The sequence below is a fragment of the Ascaphus truei genome, chromosome 1, assembly GCF_040206685.1.
Source record: "Ascaphus truei isolate aAscTru1 chromosome 1, aAscTru1.hap1, whole genome shotgun sequence".
Classification (NCBI taxonomy): domain Eukaryota; kingdom Metazoa; phylum Chordata; class Amphibia; order Anura; family Ascaphidae; genus Ascaphus; species Ascaphus truei.
Genome location: NC_134483.1, coordinates 480,559,113 through 480,576,707, shown reverse-complemented (window position 1 = coordinate 480,576,707; position 17,595 = coordinate 480,559,113). Strand labels below are relative to the sequence as shown.

General features: G+C 39.7%; 1 long non-coding RNA gene across 1 annotated transcript; it reads left to right on the top strand.

Annotated features, from left to right (window-relative positions):
- The first annotated feature begins 4,236 nt into the window (after positions 1-4,236).
- On the top strand, positions 4,237-14,333 carry LOC142472054 (uncharacterized). The gene is made up of 3 exons (XR_012789580.1): positions 4,237-4,281; positions 6,224-6,361; positions 14,121-14,333. It is a non-coding gene; the product is annotated as an uncharacterized LOC142472054 (long non-coding RNA).
- The last annotated feature ends 3,262 nt before the right edge of the window (positions 14,334-17,595 follow it).

Here is a 17,595-nt window from a genome sequence, read left to right as displayed (position 1 = left end):
CACATGGTAGATCTCACAATCCGATTGATTGTAATACCATGTGCTGGCAGCCATTTTTTTTTTAGTATGTGACGTACTTCCCTTGAAGATGATGTCACATCTTTTTTTTTTTTTAAAGGAACCATGTCACATAGTACCGCATCCAATCGTATTGGAGCTGTACCATCTGACACTCAAATGTGATGTCACAGGCCTTATATAAGACCTGTCCCATCTCATTTGACCTTAAGAAGCCGATGGGATAACATCCGCCTCTTGGATTAATATGGTTTATAATGGACAGATAAAGATAAAGGATCATTGGATCGAGTGTCAAGAGGTTCCTGCTGTTGCTGATGGACTCGGAACCGCAAGTAGGAAAAACATTGATTGTTTTTTTATTTCAGTGTGTATTTTTTATTCTTGGTTTTTTTAAATCATTTTTTTTTGCTGCCTGGTTTTTCTAATTCTTTTTTTTATTGTGTTTTTTATATTCTTGATTTGTTTAATTGTGTTTTTTTATGATGATTTTTTTTTATGTTGACCAATGACTGCCAATGTGTTTATTTATGTCCATTTTGAGCAAAATATAAATACAGTGACAGGCAATGCATTTTTTGGCAAATGATTGTTTTTAATTCATTGTATTGTTTTTAATTCATTGTTATTTTTTGTATTTTTGTTTCTTGTTTATAGTTATTTGTTAATTATTTGTAGGGCTTGTTTTTATTTATTTTTTGGGTTGTTTAGCTGCTTGTTTTTTTAATTGTTGTGTTGTTTAGTTGCTTGGCTTATTTAATTGTTGTGTTGTTTAGGTGTTTGATTTATTTAATTGTTGTGTTTAGGTGCTTGATTTTTAAAATTGTTATCTTTTTGGTGCTGTATTTTCTTTTAGGTTGTCAATTGAATCATGCCCATATTATATGGACATGGTGTACCACTTTGCAATGGGTAGAGGGTGGGGTAGTTGCCCTGGTAAGTGTGGTTAGGCTGTCCTGGTGGGCAGCTGGGGAGGGGGATTAACCCCTTAATTACTTTAATGGTTACTAACCGCTACGGTGATTAAGGGGTTAGTGGACATTAGTGTGTATTTTTATTGTACTGTTGCTGCACATGGAGGACATGGACGGGGGGAGGTGATGAGGATGGCCTTAATCCTGGCAGGGGTAAGTACAACTTTTATCTACTTTATACTGGCTGGATTATGTTTTATTTTCAATGGGCAAATTAGTTATTATCCAGATCGGGATAATAGTAATTTTGCCCATTACTGTACTCTAATGTTGTGTTTGTTGGGGATAAAGGGGGTGTCCGTTCATTCCCATTGAGGTTATCTTTGCTCCCATTAAGGGCATTGGCAATGAGATTCTCAGGGCTACTAGGATAGCGTGATCTTCTCGAAATGGTGCTATATTGTTTTTTTTAAGCTCCTGTTCGATGTGTTTTGACAGGAGCAATAACTCTTGGTAAAATGCACTCCACTTATGAGTTTGGCAGATTATCGAAGCTTTATGAATAGCAAATCTGCCAAATCATATGGGAAGTGCCAAACAATCTAGATGAGTTGTTTATCAATACTACTAGAATAGGCCCCTAAGAGTGAGACTGAATCAGTCCCTCTCCCTGCGTGCCTCTAACAGGCGATTGCATAGCATTTAATTTATTTTAATAACATATAATTGTAGCAGGGGGCCTCCGGAGCTGAACCGCATTAATTTCAGGTACAGGGATCCCCTGCTTTCCGAGGTACAGGCGCCTAGTATGGGTTCCATTCAAACTCCTGGGTCCCCCGCTTTTTTAATCCCGTTGGGCCATTACCTATAAGTCTCCCTACTTGCACTGCAGACGTGAGCACAGCGCAGCATGGGTTAAACAGTGGGAAACGCAAAGATGAAACTCCAGAACCAGAGGCCATCTGTACATTGAGATAGGTACTGTTGTTTGATAACAGAGCAATAGAGTAAAATACCATGCAGGAATTTACAAAGTATACATACTGTATTACTTTTACTGCATTCAGATATCATTTTAGTTAATAATTTTCATTAACATCTGTTGAACAATGTTTCTTCAGACTGATTAATTTAATCAAGATATACTGTAATCTCCTGCTGTCCGGCCTTCCTTCCTCTCACCTGTCTCCCCTGCAATCTATCCTAAACGCTGCTGCCAGAATCACTCTACTCTTTGCTAAATCTGTCTCCGCGTCTCCCCTCCTGAAATCCCTCTCCTGGCTTCGCATGAAATCCCGCATCACACACTAAATTCTCCTCCTCACTTTTAAAGCTTTACACACTTCTGCCCCTCCTTACATCTTAGCCCTAATTTGTTGTTATGCACCATCCCGACTCATGCGGTCTTCTCAAGGATGTCTTTTTTCTACCCCCTTTGTATCTAAAGCTCTCTCCTGCCTTAAACCTTTCTCACTTACTGCCCCGCACCTCTGGAATGCCCTTCCCCTCAATACCAGACTAGCACCCTCTCTATCCACCTTTAAGACCCACCTTACGGCACACTTTCTTAAAGAAGCGTATGAATAGCACTGTGGATTATACTGGACACATGATACATATAGCTTGGTCCCCTGCAGATGCACTTACCAGGAATCCCTCCTACTGTCTCTGTATGTAAACCCTACCTACTAATTAGACTGTAAGCTCCTCGAAGCAGGGACACCTTTTCATTAATGTTACTTTTATGTCTGATGCACTTATTACCATGACCTGTTATTTATATTATCTGTTATTTATTTGATTACCACATGTATTACTACTGTGAAGCACTATATACATTAATGGCACTATATAAATAAAGACACAATACAATACAATATATTCAAATGAAGTAATCTATGGGCAGATATGCTATAATTTTATTAATTGCTATTTCCAAAATATATGGTTCAAAATGTAATGAGTGTATTGCAACTATTATAACTGGTATAATCACTTACAATAAGTATAATAGTTTTCATAATACATTGTTGATTGTTTATAAAATTACAGGATTCAAATAATACACATTTTTCATTTTAGTGCTAAATTGGAATGAAAAATGTTTTTATATTTTATAATATTCTATATAAAAGATAAAAGAAAATGATTGTTAAGGTTCATATGTTACATCAACCTTTTTTTCCCATAGAGATGATATTGCATACTGTATATCTCTTACTGGTTGAAAAATTAATTATTTGTGTAGAAAGTCCACACAGTACCACTTTCCCTATTATGATCAACTCTAAAGCAAGAAAGAGCCATGTTATCCAAAAATAACTTGACGTTTTTGGAGCAATCTATTTACAGTGTGTGAATATTTTAGTAGCTAATGTGAAAATATTCTACTTAAGAAATATATATTTTTCCATAGGCTATATTTTAATAGCAAAATAAAGGAATTCATATATACAGTACCACACAACTCCATTATTTTATTGTTATTTAGATGAATACTATTAAGTAACATTGCAAATGTAAACTAATAGGGACATATCAGTCAACAATGCATGTTCATTTAACTGTACTGTTAAGCAATCTAGCAATAAGTTCAGAAATTCATTAACTATAGTACTTTAATTATGGTATTAACTTTAGAACATTATCAAAACAACTAAAATACACTTTCAATATGTATTGTTTGTGTTCATGTCCATAGCATCTTTAGCAGAAGAATTGAAGGATGGTTTGAAACAAGTGAGAGCTAAGAGGCATGAAATTTAATAATTGATGTATAATCACCAATAGAGAACTGCAGAAAAGTATCTCTAATACATATTCTTATATTTCCACAATATTACAGTATGTATTCATTAAGGATATTTGTTTTCATGAGAATGGGTGATGATATTGGTCATCAAGCTACTGCTTCTCATTTCAGTCCTAAACCTAATGTTATTGTGATTCTTTTATTTAGTTCATTACTTCACTATTTAACTTTATATTATAATTAATTGGTTTTTATTTACTACTGTAAGTAATATTATAGGCTAAAGCAGTAAAATTCAGGGCATTATTGAAAACCCTGCTCTCTGATTGGATAATGCCCGGAATTTTAACCAATCAGTAATGCCCGGAATTTAAGCAGCAGAATGTGTAGTTTTGAATGTGTTTATTTCCAGCCAATCAGCTTTCAGAACAGCTGAGACAGGGCAGGCGATTCGTCTGATTGAAGTAACAGCTCTGAGACAGGGCAAGGGATTGGTCAGGATGTATCAGCACGGCTGACTCCTCCCCCTCCCGAGCTGACTGAGATTTTCTGAGGAGATTCAGTTGAATTGGGGGAGGGGGTCTGCAAAGCAAAGAAGTAAGTGGCTGTCTGCAGTTTCTTTGTGGCTGCAGTTTGTGTGTGGGTGTTTCAGTAGCAGTGTGTGTGTGCTGTGCTGTTGTATATCTGTGTAGAGGTGCTGTGTGTGTGTATAGAGCTCCAGTGTGTGTGTGTCAGTGTCATCAGCAGTGTTTATGGGTGTAGCATATGTGTGTGTGTGTGTGCGTGTGTGTGTGTGTGTAGAGCTGCTGTGTTGTGCGTAGAGGTGCTGTGTATAGAGGTGCAGTGTTGTGTGCGTGTGTGTGTACGTTGTGTGTGTAGAGGTGCTGTATTGTGTATAGAGGTGCAGTGTTGTGTGTGTGGGGTGTGTGTAGAGGTGCTGTGTTGTGTGTAGAGGTGGGGGGTGAGTGCAAAGTTTAGTAAGTGGCTGCATTTTATATTGTGGCTGCAGTGTGTGTGTGTGTGTGTGTTGTGCTGTTGTATGTGTAGCAGCAGTTTGTGTGTGTATAGAGCTGATGTGTGTGTGTATAGAGCTCCAGTGTGTGTATGTGTGCGTGTGTGTGTGTGTCAGTGTCAGTAGCAGTGTTTATGGGTGTAGCATGTGTGTGTAGCAGCTGAGTTTGTATGTTTAGAGCTGCTTTGATGTGTGTGTGTGTGTGTGTGTGTGTGTGTGTGTGTGTGTGTGTGTGTGTGTGTGTGTGTGTGTGTGTGTGTGTGTGTGTGTGTGTGTGTGTGTGTGTGTGTGTGTGTGTGTGTGTGTGTGTGTGTGTAGAGCGGCTGTGTTGTGTGAGTAGAGCTGCTGTGTTGTGTGTGTGTAGATGTGTTGTGAGTGTTGAGGAGGTGCTGTTTTGTGTGTCTAGAGCTCCAGTGTGTGTGTGTGTGTGTGTGTGTGTAGAGGTGCTGTGTTGTGTGTGGTGTGCTGCTGTGTGTGTAGCAGCAGTTTGTGTTTGTCTGTGTGTGTGTGTACACAGAGAGGCGGCAGTGTGTGATATAGATATCTGCAGTGTAAGCGTATATAGAGGTGGTTTCATGTATTTACCATTTTATTTTAATAAAAAAATCTATTTAACTATACAAAAGTGTCTATTATTTATGAATAAAGTCTACATTTAGCCTATAATAGTAATAATCCCCTCAGAACAGGGCATTACTGGCCAATAATGCCCTGGCTGGGTTAAAGTCCCTCGGCTTCGCCTCAGGCCTTCAACTCTTCCAGCCAGGGCATTATTGGCCAGATTATTACTTAAATAAGCAGGAAATTGAAATAAGCATCAACTATGGAGAAGATCATATCTTCCAAGCAATACTTTGATATTCACTGCTTCAGCACACTAAAATGCAAAATCATAACAGTTAAATAACTGTAGCTTCAGGTAACTTATGTAGAATATTATCAAGCATCTTCCAAACATTGATCAATACATATCCAGAGTCTAAGTCACACCACATTTCACTGAAGTACAGTAGTTGATTGAAAATTGGAATTTCAGCTTACTATTAAAAAATAGTAACTTAATTTGTCAATTTATGCTATGCTATGATCAGAGCCGAACATATATTTATATGCACACATTCCCAGCTAGCTCAAACTTCTTCACCCACCACATCATCAATATATATTTATGCCAAAATACCAAAATGAGTTCTACTGAGCGTGGCAAATGAGAGCTACTGAGCATGGCAAATGTATACAAACAAAAGACAGGGGTGCCCAATGCTACATCAAATTGACAAAACATATATGGTATTTTGCTGAATGAGCAAGACTCACTGTAGTTGCTTCCCATCATACAAAGGTAACAGGAAGGGTTCACAGTTTTAGTGTTAGGACCTGCATTTGTGGTTATACTTTGACGTTTTGTATGCAGGCTTATGACGCTATGGCCAAAGGGTTTAACTAAATAACCAAGTAATTACTATTATTATTGAAGTATTTAAACTTTATACTTATTACCATATATGTTTTGTCAATTTGATGTAGCATTGGAGCTACGGCTGGAGGCGCCAACCACCAAGAGAAGAACTACAGAGAAAGAATCAGAGCCTGTCCTGAACTCCATAGCAAAGCAGATCCAACTCAGCTCTCCTAACCCTAACAGGCATCCGCACCACACAACAGGTAGCAGAAGCTGTGTATCTCCCAATGGAGGGGGGGGACAGTGCTACATATATATGTACATACATATGAGACAAAACCAAATGATAAAGTAGCACTTAACCTAATGTACTTTATGTGTTAGTAGGAGTGGACATGTGTATAATACAAACATGAAAATATACATTGTGTAGTGTAGAAAGTGAAATAAAGTTATATATGTTATAAAAACAGTGTTCAATGTATCTATATATAAATTTACAACAATATAATACAATAGGGTGTCCAAACAAGTCCCAGTAAGAAAATAGTGATGAGGAGTCCAAGTCCAGAGAACAGTCCCTTATGGCTGTAGCTTCTAGGTGATCTAGCCTGATCACATGGATATGTACAAAGAAAAAAAAGAAAAAGAAGTGCCAGCTCCATAGCATAATACTGTATGCAAATGTATTTAGAAAGAAATAGTAGTCACCATGTACATGCACTCACATAGGGGGTTAAAAAAACATTCATTTGAGAGAAATCTGTAAGCAGAAGTCACCAGCTGTAGAACTGGTCTGTTAGAAATTCACAGGCGATGAATGCCAGGTTTGCCTAAATGAAAAGAGAGATACCGGCGCCTGATCAGTCCACAATGGATGGAAGTCCAGTAGAAATAGTCCCAATTCCAAGATGTGCTACAGTCACTGAATCTTTGAGTGCTCCGTTAGGAATTCATGCAGGGGATGTGGAACATGAAATAAAAGAAGAGAGAATTTAGTGCAACACAGTGAGCGATGAGCACCTATATATAAAAATAAAACAGACATAAAAATGCAAGCTGGCTGACACAGGGGGACAAGACAGACAGACACAACTAGACAGACAACATTAAAGCAAAGCTAGTGATAAAAGTTAATTTATTATAACTGAAAATAAAAAGTAGGACAGGTTGCTGATATGCCGCTCCGGTGGGTTAAAATCTGAATAACACTCACAGGACGGCAGATGTAGATTCGCATAAGTCAATGTGAGCCGAAATCCACGTGTGGGGAGGTCGCAGGGTTCTCAGGATGCCGTGTATTCCCTCTGTTACTCCTTACTGGTGAGGACCGGAAATGATGTCTCCGTTGCGCCGAAACCGGAAATGACGTCGCCGGGTGTGACGTCAGGACTGGTGAATCCAGTGAAGCCTCAGGGAAATGGCGATCCGCACCTCCTTGCCCCTACTTCGCTCAACAAAAGCGCTCAGCGATATAACAGCTTGTACTCAGCAAAAGTGTCCAAAATAGAATAAAACAGCCCTACGCGTTTCGTGTGGGTAATCACACTTCCTCAGGGGGATAAAGTTATGGCAGTGAGCCCTGGTATATATATCCTTAGCTTGGCTCCGATTGGTCTGTCAATCGGGGCAGTCAAGGGGATACACCAATTAGCTTAATAGATCACTGACATTTGATTCAGCTTTGCAAACAAAATAAAAAAACAGCATGACACAAAATTTAACATGACATAAAAACAGATAAGATAGTGGATGGATAGGTTAATGGCATAGGCAATGAACAGTAGAGTAGATAAAAATAATTAAAAATATACATATATATATATAAAAAAAAGTCCCATTCAAAGGGTGCAGGAATAAAAGAAAACATACGCCTGATGTTATAAGAACGCTCCTAGCTCAAAGTCTATATTTAACCCTTGAGGTGATAATGTTTTAAGCTCGTATATCCAGTAAGCCTCACGCATACTAGATTTTTGTAATCTATCACCACCTCTTGCACTAGCAGGAATTGTCTCAATGGCTTGACATTTAAGACCGCTAGGATTTTTATCATGATGTGTGAGGAAATGGTGGGATACGCTATGGGTTATCAGTCCTCTTTTGATATTGTATATGTGTTCATACACTCTCCTCTGGTATGTTCTTCCGGTCCTTCCCACATATTGCAGGCCACAAGGACATTGTAGCAGATATATGACAAAACACATATGACAGTTAATATGTGACTTGATAGGATGTTCTATCTTAGTGATGTTAGATTTAAAACTCTTAGCATTACTACTGTATGCACACGCCATACACTTGGAGCATTTAAAAAAAACCTTACCTCAATGTATCTATATATAAATTTACAACAATATAATACAATAGGGTGTCCAAACAAGTCCCAGTAAGAAAATAGTGATGAGGAGTCCAAGTCCAGAGAACAGTCCCTTATGGCTGTAGCTTCTAGGTGATCTAGCCTGATCACATGGATATGTACAAAGAAAAAAAAGAAAAAGAAGTGCCAGCTCCATAGCATAATACTGTATGCAAATGTATTTAGAAAGAAATAGTAGTCACCATGTACATGCACTCACATAGGGGGTTAAAAAAACATTCATTTGAGAGAAAGCTGTAAGCAGAAGTCACCAGCTGTAGAACTGGTCTGTTAGAAATTCACAGGCGGTGAATGCCAGGTTTGCCTAAGCCTCAATGTGTGCTTATCTGGGGTAGCAGAGGTCTACAGCAGGCTCTTCAATCCGATGCCAGCGATGATATCCTCGCCTCAGCAGCATCACAAGTACACCGCTGCTTGCTCCGGGGATGGATGCACCTCACAGCACTGGCTCTGTTCGTCCTCTATTCATCCACGCTGTGTGTCACTACATCATGATGTCCCGACGCATTTTGTCATGTGAGTGACTTTCTCAGGGGATGATTGGCTCACAGCGTGAGTGGGTTTCAATAGACAGTGTTGCCAAGTAACAGATAGAGACAAATGGAAATAATCAGCTGTGGCCAATACTTGACTGTGAGTGAGCTGATGAATCTATCAAGTGAATGTTAAACAGAAAAAAAATAAAATAACTGAATGTTAAGATACAAATAGCTTTATGTGACATTGACTTTCACTGTATGACAACTAATTACAACTAGAAAATTATTCAATCTGTGCCACAAAATGTTGTGTGTTATAAAACTGCACAGGTACATAAAAAAGCTACACTATACCCTATAATTGAGTGTATATATAGACAGTTGCATATCCATACTGTATACCTACAGTACAGTATAAAAAGCGAAAATGTTCAGTATCTACTGTAGTGCTGACGAGTATTCTAAAACAAATCTGGGGCAATCACCAACAAGACCCAGGTTCATCCTGGGTACCTCCTGGGTACATGCTGGGTACATGCTGCAACATTTCCCTGACATTTCTGCAGACAAACTAATGGCCCATTGGATTAACAACGGGGGTCCCTGGCAGTCCCATTCAAACTGAATGGGACTGCCAGGGACCCCTGCTGTATTAATCCGATCGGCCATTAGTCTCTGCAGAAATGTCACTGAAATGTTTGCAGCATGTATCCAGCATGTACCTGGATCTTGTTGGTGATAGCCCCAGATTTTCTAAGGCATGTTTAAGGCAAGTTTTAGAATACTCGTCGGCGCACCTGTATGCATATAAAAACTTCTAAGACTGCATCAAACTTATAAAAAAAGATGCAGATTGGGATGAGACATCATACTGTAGTATATTATGATTTGAAATTTCAAATATGACCAAGTACATGGCATATTATTGTTAATTGAGGCTGGGGTGACTAAACAAGCAGTGACCAAACGAGACTGGACATCAATGACAACTGCAAACAGAGAAGGCCTATAAATGATGTTACGCCAGAAAACAGGTGACTGTACATTCATTGAGTCCTAATGGTGTAAGTGTTCCTAAACGGTAAATCCAATAGGACTCTCGGATGCATAATGATTTGAACCTGTCTCCACCACATTTGGAGGTCGAGACAGATTCTATTCCAATGATTTTAAGACTTGCTGGATCCTTGGAATGTACAACTGAAAAATGTCGCGGAATACTGTTTGTGAGGATACCCTTCAGAATGTCTAAAGCTAATATCCCTCTGGCTTGTTTAAATCCACCAATCACTTGGGCCGTGAAGCAGGAGAATTTAAACATGGCCGGCAGGATACAAGCACCCCATAATGTGGCGTGTAACTCGGGAACATGCGGTTCCCGGACCTGAAATTAATGTGATTCAGCTCCGGAGACCCCCTGCTACAACACTGTTTTATTAAAAGTGTAGGCACGCAGGTAGAGGGACTGATTCAGTCTACAGTATCTCTTACTGCAAATCTCTTACAGACAGGTAGCCCACTTGAGTGGGCTAATTTTAACTTTTGCTGCTGCTGACCCTGCCTACTTTTGTCTTATTTTGGACTATCATAATGTCCTACATGCCTGGACTTTATCAGTGGACTGTGCTGTGCTGATTGATGTTTGCAGTACTTCATTTCCAAGGAGCTGAGTATTTCTGCTTATCCATCTCTCCCTGTGTTTTCCCATTTGCTTCTATTTATGTATTTGGGTCACTAAATGAACTTTTCTATATGTATCCCTTGCTCTAATATTATTTGAGTTGCATTAGGTTCATTTTTTGTGTTACTGACATTCTCACTGCTATCAGTACAGCACTCATGTTATTTATGTGTATTTTTTCTTAGTTTATCACTATAGACCTATGATGTCTTTCAGCCTATAATATATCTGGTGACCGGCCGGTCTGTATTGCTTCATTGCGGGAATTTTTATTCCCTCAGTGAGCAAGTATTTTTAGGGCATCATTTTCTATCTCTTTGGGTCTATTATATTGTGTTTTTCTTTAATTATTTTTCTGAATACAATTTTTTTTGTCTACTAATTATTTTTAGTCAGGCAGGCTCACCAGTCAGTTGTTTGTATGTCTGTTATTTTTTGGATTTAATTAAAGTACCCTTTTTAGTTTTGCAAATATTTGTCTGAGTGCTACTTCAGAGGTTTCTTTTTCTTTTGTGTTTTCATATTTAAATCTTTCCTCCAGCACCACCTACAGCTTATACCTTTTTTTCTGTTACAACTATTTCAGTTATATTTTTCTGATTTAGGTAGGTCTTTTTGACATTGCATTATTTATTGGTAGTGACGCGGTATTCGCTTTTCTGTGTATGTTATATATATATATATATATATATATATATATATATATATATATATATATATATATATATATATATATTTAGGCACTGTACCATGTATAGGTGTCATTGGATGTGCACTGAGCTCTGTCTGTGTTTCATGTTCTGTCTCTGGTTTTAAATACATCAGAGACACTGTACCACTTCTCTCCAGATGTGATAATCCAGTTCCGGGTCATCATGGAAGAGCCACAACCACCTCCTGCCGAAAAAGCATCAGTCACCCACTTTTCTCCTTCACCACTTAACACCAGCTCAGGTGGGGTACACGATACACCCCTGCTGTGAGAACTGACTGTTGCTTCTGCTTCCAACTCCCCACCTGTAGAAACCCCCTTCTTCTCCCCCACATTCATCACCACCATCTCAGAGACAACCAATTTTCTAATGGGAGAGGAACTGGCACTGAGAGGTTGAAGCAGGGGAGCCTGGTTCAATTCCCGGTGTCGGCTCCTTGTGACTTGGGCCTGGGCAAGTCACTTTATCTCCCTGTGCCTCAGGCACCAAAAACATAGATTGTAAGCTCCACGGGGCAGGAACTGTGTCTGCAAAATGTCTCTGTGAAGCGCTACGTAAAACTAGCAGCGCTATACAAGAACATGCTATTATTATTAATTAGATTTTTTAACCTAATATTTTGTGAGCTTTTTCGTCTTGTGGTCATTTTTAGAATACTCTCACAATGCACATGGTACCATTCATACTACTATTTTAACTCTGGCATGTTTTATTATTTGAGTACTGGTTTTGATTGGCATCGCATTGTTTTTATGTTTTGCATTTATCATTTCATCCTATTGACATCTATGTATACTAACAGCACTGTCATGTATTCTGTGATAACACAGTATACTCAATACCACAAAAAAATTTTTTTTTAATTATTATTATGTTTAAACAAAAAATATTTGAAGTTTCCACTTGGTCATTGCTTGTTATAAATGACCTGACAAGTTCCTGAATATATTAACATGCATTTCTTAAAATTATACATACATTTATGCATTCTTCCCACAAGTGCACAAAAGCATAGCACATTTTGAGTTCTGCAGTTAATTGACTAAGTAATTATTTTCTCATGCACGAGTGAAATATTTTTTCCATAAGACATTGTATTTTTTTTTTTAAATATCTGAACTTAAAAAGATGTATACTCCAAGTTAAGGATCAATTTAAACTTGATGTGTCTCTTGAAAACAAAGTTAAGAGAAATAAAAAGCTCCTTACAGAATAACATATTGAGAAACCAATGTTGCTTTTTCGAACGTTTACTCTGCATTCTTTGGGAAAAACTTTTGAATGTCCAGTTTTCTACTTTCAAGCTGAAACTTAAAAATACTTTACTGAAAAAGTTCAACCTGAGCAAGGTAAACACACAAGAAGCACAAGTTTGACAAAAATTTAATGTTCAATGGGAAATCTCAATCATAGATACACCTAATATAAGAACGAGGACACCAGTTTTCCAAACAATATACAAATTGTATTTAAATATGCATATACAAAATATCAATTATGCATTATGTGAATATATAAAGGGAACTGATGAATTTATAAACAAACTTACATAGCTGACATCTCGCCCCAAGATACTCACCACCTCAGGTAGCAGCCCTTTGTGAAGAGGAGATGGAGGGTTGGTCAGCGCACGGGATTTTGCTCAAACATAGAGAAAAGAAGATATGGAACACGGAATTAGTGTTTTGGTAGCCAAACAGTACAATAGAGAGTAAAAAAGTTTTCCTTTAAAATGATTGATATTAAAAATATTTTAAAAAGAGAAAATTTCTTAAATAAAATTCTTAAATAAAATTGTGTGGTTTATTCAGCTATTTGTGGGCATATGCAAAGTATGTGCTATATGTGAATGACTAGCAGGGCTTCTGTGTGTTTGTATAGCCTGCTGTTGGTCTGGGGTTAAAAGGGATAATGGGGCTGGTTAGCAGAGTCTAGTGCGCAGTCTTTCCTTCACGGAATGCTGTAAGAAGCAATGAATGGCTTTCTCACCCTCCTAGTGGAGGCAGTATGTGAGTTGCTTCTCTCCCGGGTGCCCAAATTGGAAGAAAAAGGGCCGAACTCGGTGAGTGAGCAAATAAGATTTATTGGGTACAAAAAACAAAATAACACTCACGATACAGCTTTGAAAACAGCCCAGCATCAGCCCGATCGTCCGGTATTGTTCCTCTCACCAGTGTGGCTCCCGTGGTCGCGTCCGACGGCGGGACCGGAAGAGGAGGTCTTACCGGATGTCAACAGGCTGGCTTGGTCCTTCAGTCAATGGGCTCCGGCAGGGAACTACGCGTTTCGCAGTGATGCTTTGTCAGGTTCATGCCGGATGCCCTGTGTCTTCCCTCTTTATAGGCTGATATCTAATTGATGATTGGATTGGCATAAATTGGTGCTGGTGCAATTACATAGCGTAAAACAACCTTTATTCCTTGTTGGGTGTTGGACTATTGTCCAATGATGTGAAAAAGTGATTAAAAGTGTTAAAAAGCTAAATACATACATAAATACATACAAATAGTAGTAATATTATATAAAGCAGTTAATCATGCACACATGATATCTATTCTCCATATTAGATCTCTGGGATTCTAGTTATCTCTCTTGCATTTCTAAATTTTAAATACAAAAGCCATTTTGGGAATGCAAGTCAATTCGTTTAACAAATTGTTTAAAGGTTAAGGACACAATGTATTGTGCTGCACCTGCCTCCAATTTTAAGAGATTTGTTTAAAGACGTGTGCATATTGCCCTAATCACTAATTGTTTGCACCACAGGAACCTGACAAAGCATCACTGCGAAACGCATAGTTCCCTGCCGGAGCCCATTGACTGAAGGACCCAGCCAGCCTGTTGACATCCGGTAAGACCTCCTCTTCCGATCCCGCCATCGGACGCGACCACGGGAGCCACACTGGTGAGAGGAACAATACCGGACGATCGGGCTGATGCTGGGCTGTTTTCAAAGCTGTATCGTGAGTGTTATTTTGTTTTTTGTACCCAATAAATCTTATTTGCTCACTCACCGAGTTCGGCCCTTTTTCTTCCAATTTGGGCACCCGGGAGAGAAGCAACTCACATACTGCCTCCACTAGGAGGGTGAGAAAGCCATTCATTGCTTCTGGCAGCATTCCGTGAAGGAAAGACTGCACACTAGACTCTGCTAACCAGCCCCATTATCCCTTTTAACCCCAGACCAACAGCAGGCTATACAAACACACAGAAGCCCTGCTAGTCATTCACATATAGCACATACTTTGCATATGCCCACAAATAGCTCAATAAACCACACAATTTTATTTAAGAATTTTATTTAAGAAATTTTCTCTTTTTAAAATATTTTTAATATCAATCATTATAAAGGAAAACTTTTTTACTCTCTATTGTACTGTTTGGCTACCAAAACACTAATTCCGTGTTCCATATCTTCTTTTCTCTATGTTTGAGCAAAATCCCGTGCGCTGACCAACCCTCCATCTCCACTGCAACTATAAGAAGATTCCGGGCTTTATCTTCTCTACTGGTCCAGCTGCAGAAAACAACAAGGGCAAGTATACACTACCCTTTCTTTGGTTACACATTACCACACAGGCAGCATCACAAGCCAAAAACAAATAGGGAGCGCCCCAACCTCTTTTCTTTTTGCCCTTTGTGAAGAGTCTGAAATAACTATGACATTGTGTGTCTTTTATACAGTAGGGGCATTCCATCTTTCTACGCATATTCTCCAAACTATGGCAGCTATAACTTGAAATGACATCATGCCAACTCATGGCCATGGCAACCACGCATATTGACAATGCTGCCATGACTACCAACCCTGTCATAGGAACTCTATTATGATTCATAAATAAGCACCTAATATCTAAGCATATGTTGTAATAAGAGCAACATGCCCACATAACAATCAAATATAAAGTGCATAACACCAAATTATTCTTTTCTTAATCATAAATACATATACATAAACTTTGCACTCTGCAAACAATTACTCAAATTCCTTTTAATACTAGAGATGCAGTGACCATTATCCGATTATTTATCAGTTGAATTCCTTTGCATACCCGGTCATGGTGCGTGATTTCTTGAAATTTTCACACGTTAAGACGAGAGTTTACTGGTGTTTTGATGGAATGCAGAAAATTGCGTTTTTGCGTTGTTTGCAATACCGTCGAGAAACTGAAGTGGGCTATCATGAGTTGTCTTAAAACTCTAATTGCAATTCAACCTGTCTTTTTTTGCCGTACTTCAAGTGTGTGTAATTGTAATTTGAAGATTAACGTTACGAGTTCATACTGTATACTGTACATGGGAAAGAAGTCCTTTCTGAGGATCCTTAGCCATACACAAATCCTCAAACTGTACCAATCTGTAGAAGATTATCACCATATTTCTGCGCATGCGTGTGTGGCAAATTGGAAACTTGTTGAAACGCATATGCGTGTCATCACATTTCAGTGCATACATTTATGGCAAATTGGAACCTTGTTGAAATGCATATGCATGTCATCACATTTCTGCGCATGCGTGTCATTATGTTCCTAATTAAATTACTGCACCGTAAGATACAGTGCATTTCCTCATGGAGTCACTAGATACTGTGGGGACTATGCACTAAGATCCGTTAAGTCACTTTTAGACCGCAAAGTGCTCTTAAAACGTGCTTTTGCGCTCAACCCGATGCACTAAGCAACGCAAAAAGGCACTTTGCGATCTAAAAATTAATTTTTTCAGGAATTTTTTCTAAGTCCAACTTTGCTCGTTCGCAACCCTGTTTGCGTTAAATTCTGCCCTTAAGCAGGATGCACTAAGCAACGCAACCTTAGCGTACGCGAAAGTTGCGTTGATCAGACCATGTCAGGTCAGAATAGACGCAAAGAAATCTGGACTTAGAAAAAATTCTTGCTTTATATTTTTGCATGCGCAAAACCCATACAGCAGGCCGGCGGGTGTCCCCGGCTGACCCCGCGGGGGTCCCCGAGGGAGCCCGGGGGTCGAGCGGGTGTCCCCGGCTGACCCCGCGGGTGTCTGCGGGTCCCCGGCTCACCAAGCGGCGGTCCCCGTGGGAGTGCCGGGGGCCCTGCGGGAGTCCGCGGGTCCCCGCGGCCATCCCGGGGTCCCCGCAGGAGTCCCGGGGTCCCCGCAGGAGTCCCGGGGTACCAATGTTGCACCTCCAAAAATAATAAACAAGAATTATAACTAAATACACCCCCCTAACACATACACATAGCCAGTAATGGCCAAAATTACTATTATCCACATTTGGATAATAATGCATTTGGCCATTTAAAATACATATAACATTCAATAAATACAGTCAAAACATATAACACTTACCTTTTACAGGCACCCACGATGAAGGCTGTCTTCATCCTCATCTTCTTCCTGCCCATGCCCCTCTGGGTGCTGCAAAACATACAAAACAATCAAAATAGCCAATGTAATGTCCCCTAACCCCTTAATCACCATAGTGGTTATTAATCGCTACAGTCATTAAGGGGTTAACCCACCCTCATCCACCACTCGGGAGGCTTACCTACCCTCCCCCAATAACCCCCCTTCTGTGAGGCCTAACCACCCTCACCCACTACCCACAAGTGAGGCCTACCCACATACCCTTGGGGCCAATACACCCTCCCCCACCCCAACACATACAGTACAATAATGTGCAAAACAACTATTATCCAGATATGGATAATATATTATTTGCCCATTGTGAAACACATAAAACATGCATAAATCAAAACATGAATTTTTAATCTTAAAATCACCACATTGCATGTTAAAATAAATCCAGCATCTATTGCAAATATAAGCCAACAAATCAGCAGCTCCACAAATGTATATAAAATGTCACACAATTGCATTGAGTGTGTACATGATGCAATTAATCTGTGCGTCATGTAACACTATGCAAAATACAGCTATACCCCGTTATAGCGCGGTCCTCGGGGGCCACCCAATCTGACCGCGCTAGAACCGGGGTCGCGCTAATTTAAAAAAAAATGGCCGCCACGCGCCTGAGTGGGAGGGAGTGAGGAGGGAAGGAAGGAAGGGGTGGCCAGAAGCCCTACACATCCCCTAGCAACAGCGAGTCCAGCCGCAACCTGCTCCTTACCTCCTACCACCGGTATCCATTTCCTCCCCCCCAGGCCCCCACACCTACTGGCCCTCCGCGGCATAGACCACGCGGCCCTCCGAGTCCCAGCCTGCTCCTCACTCCCCCCCTCCTCCCGACATCCCCCTCCTCCCT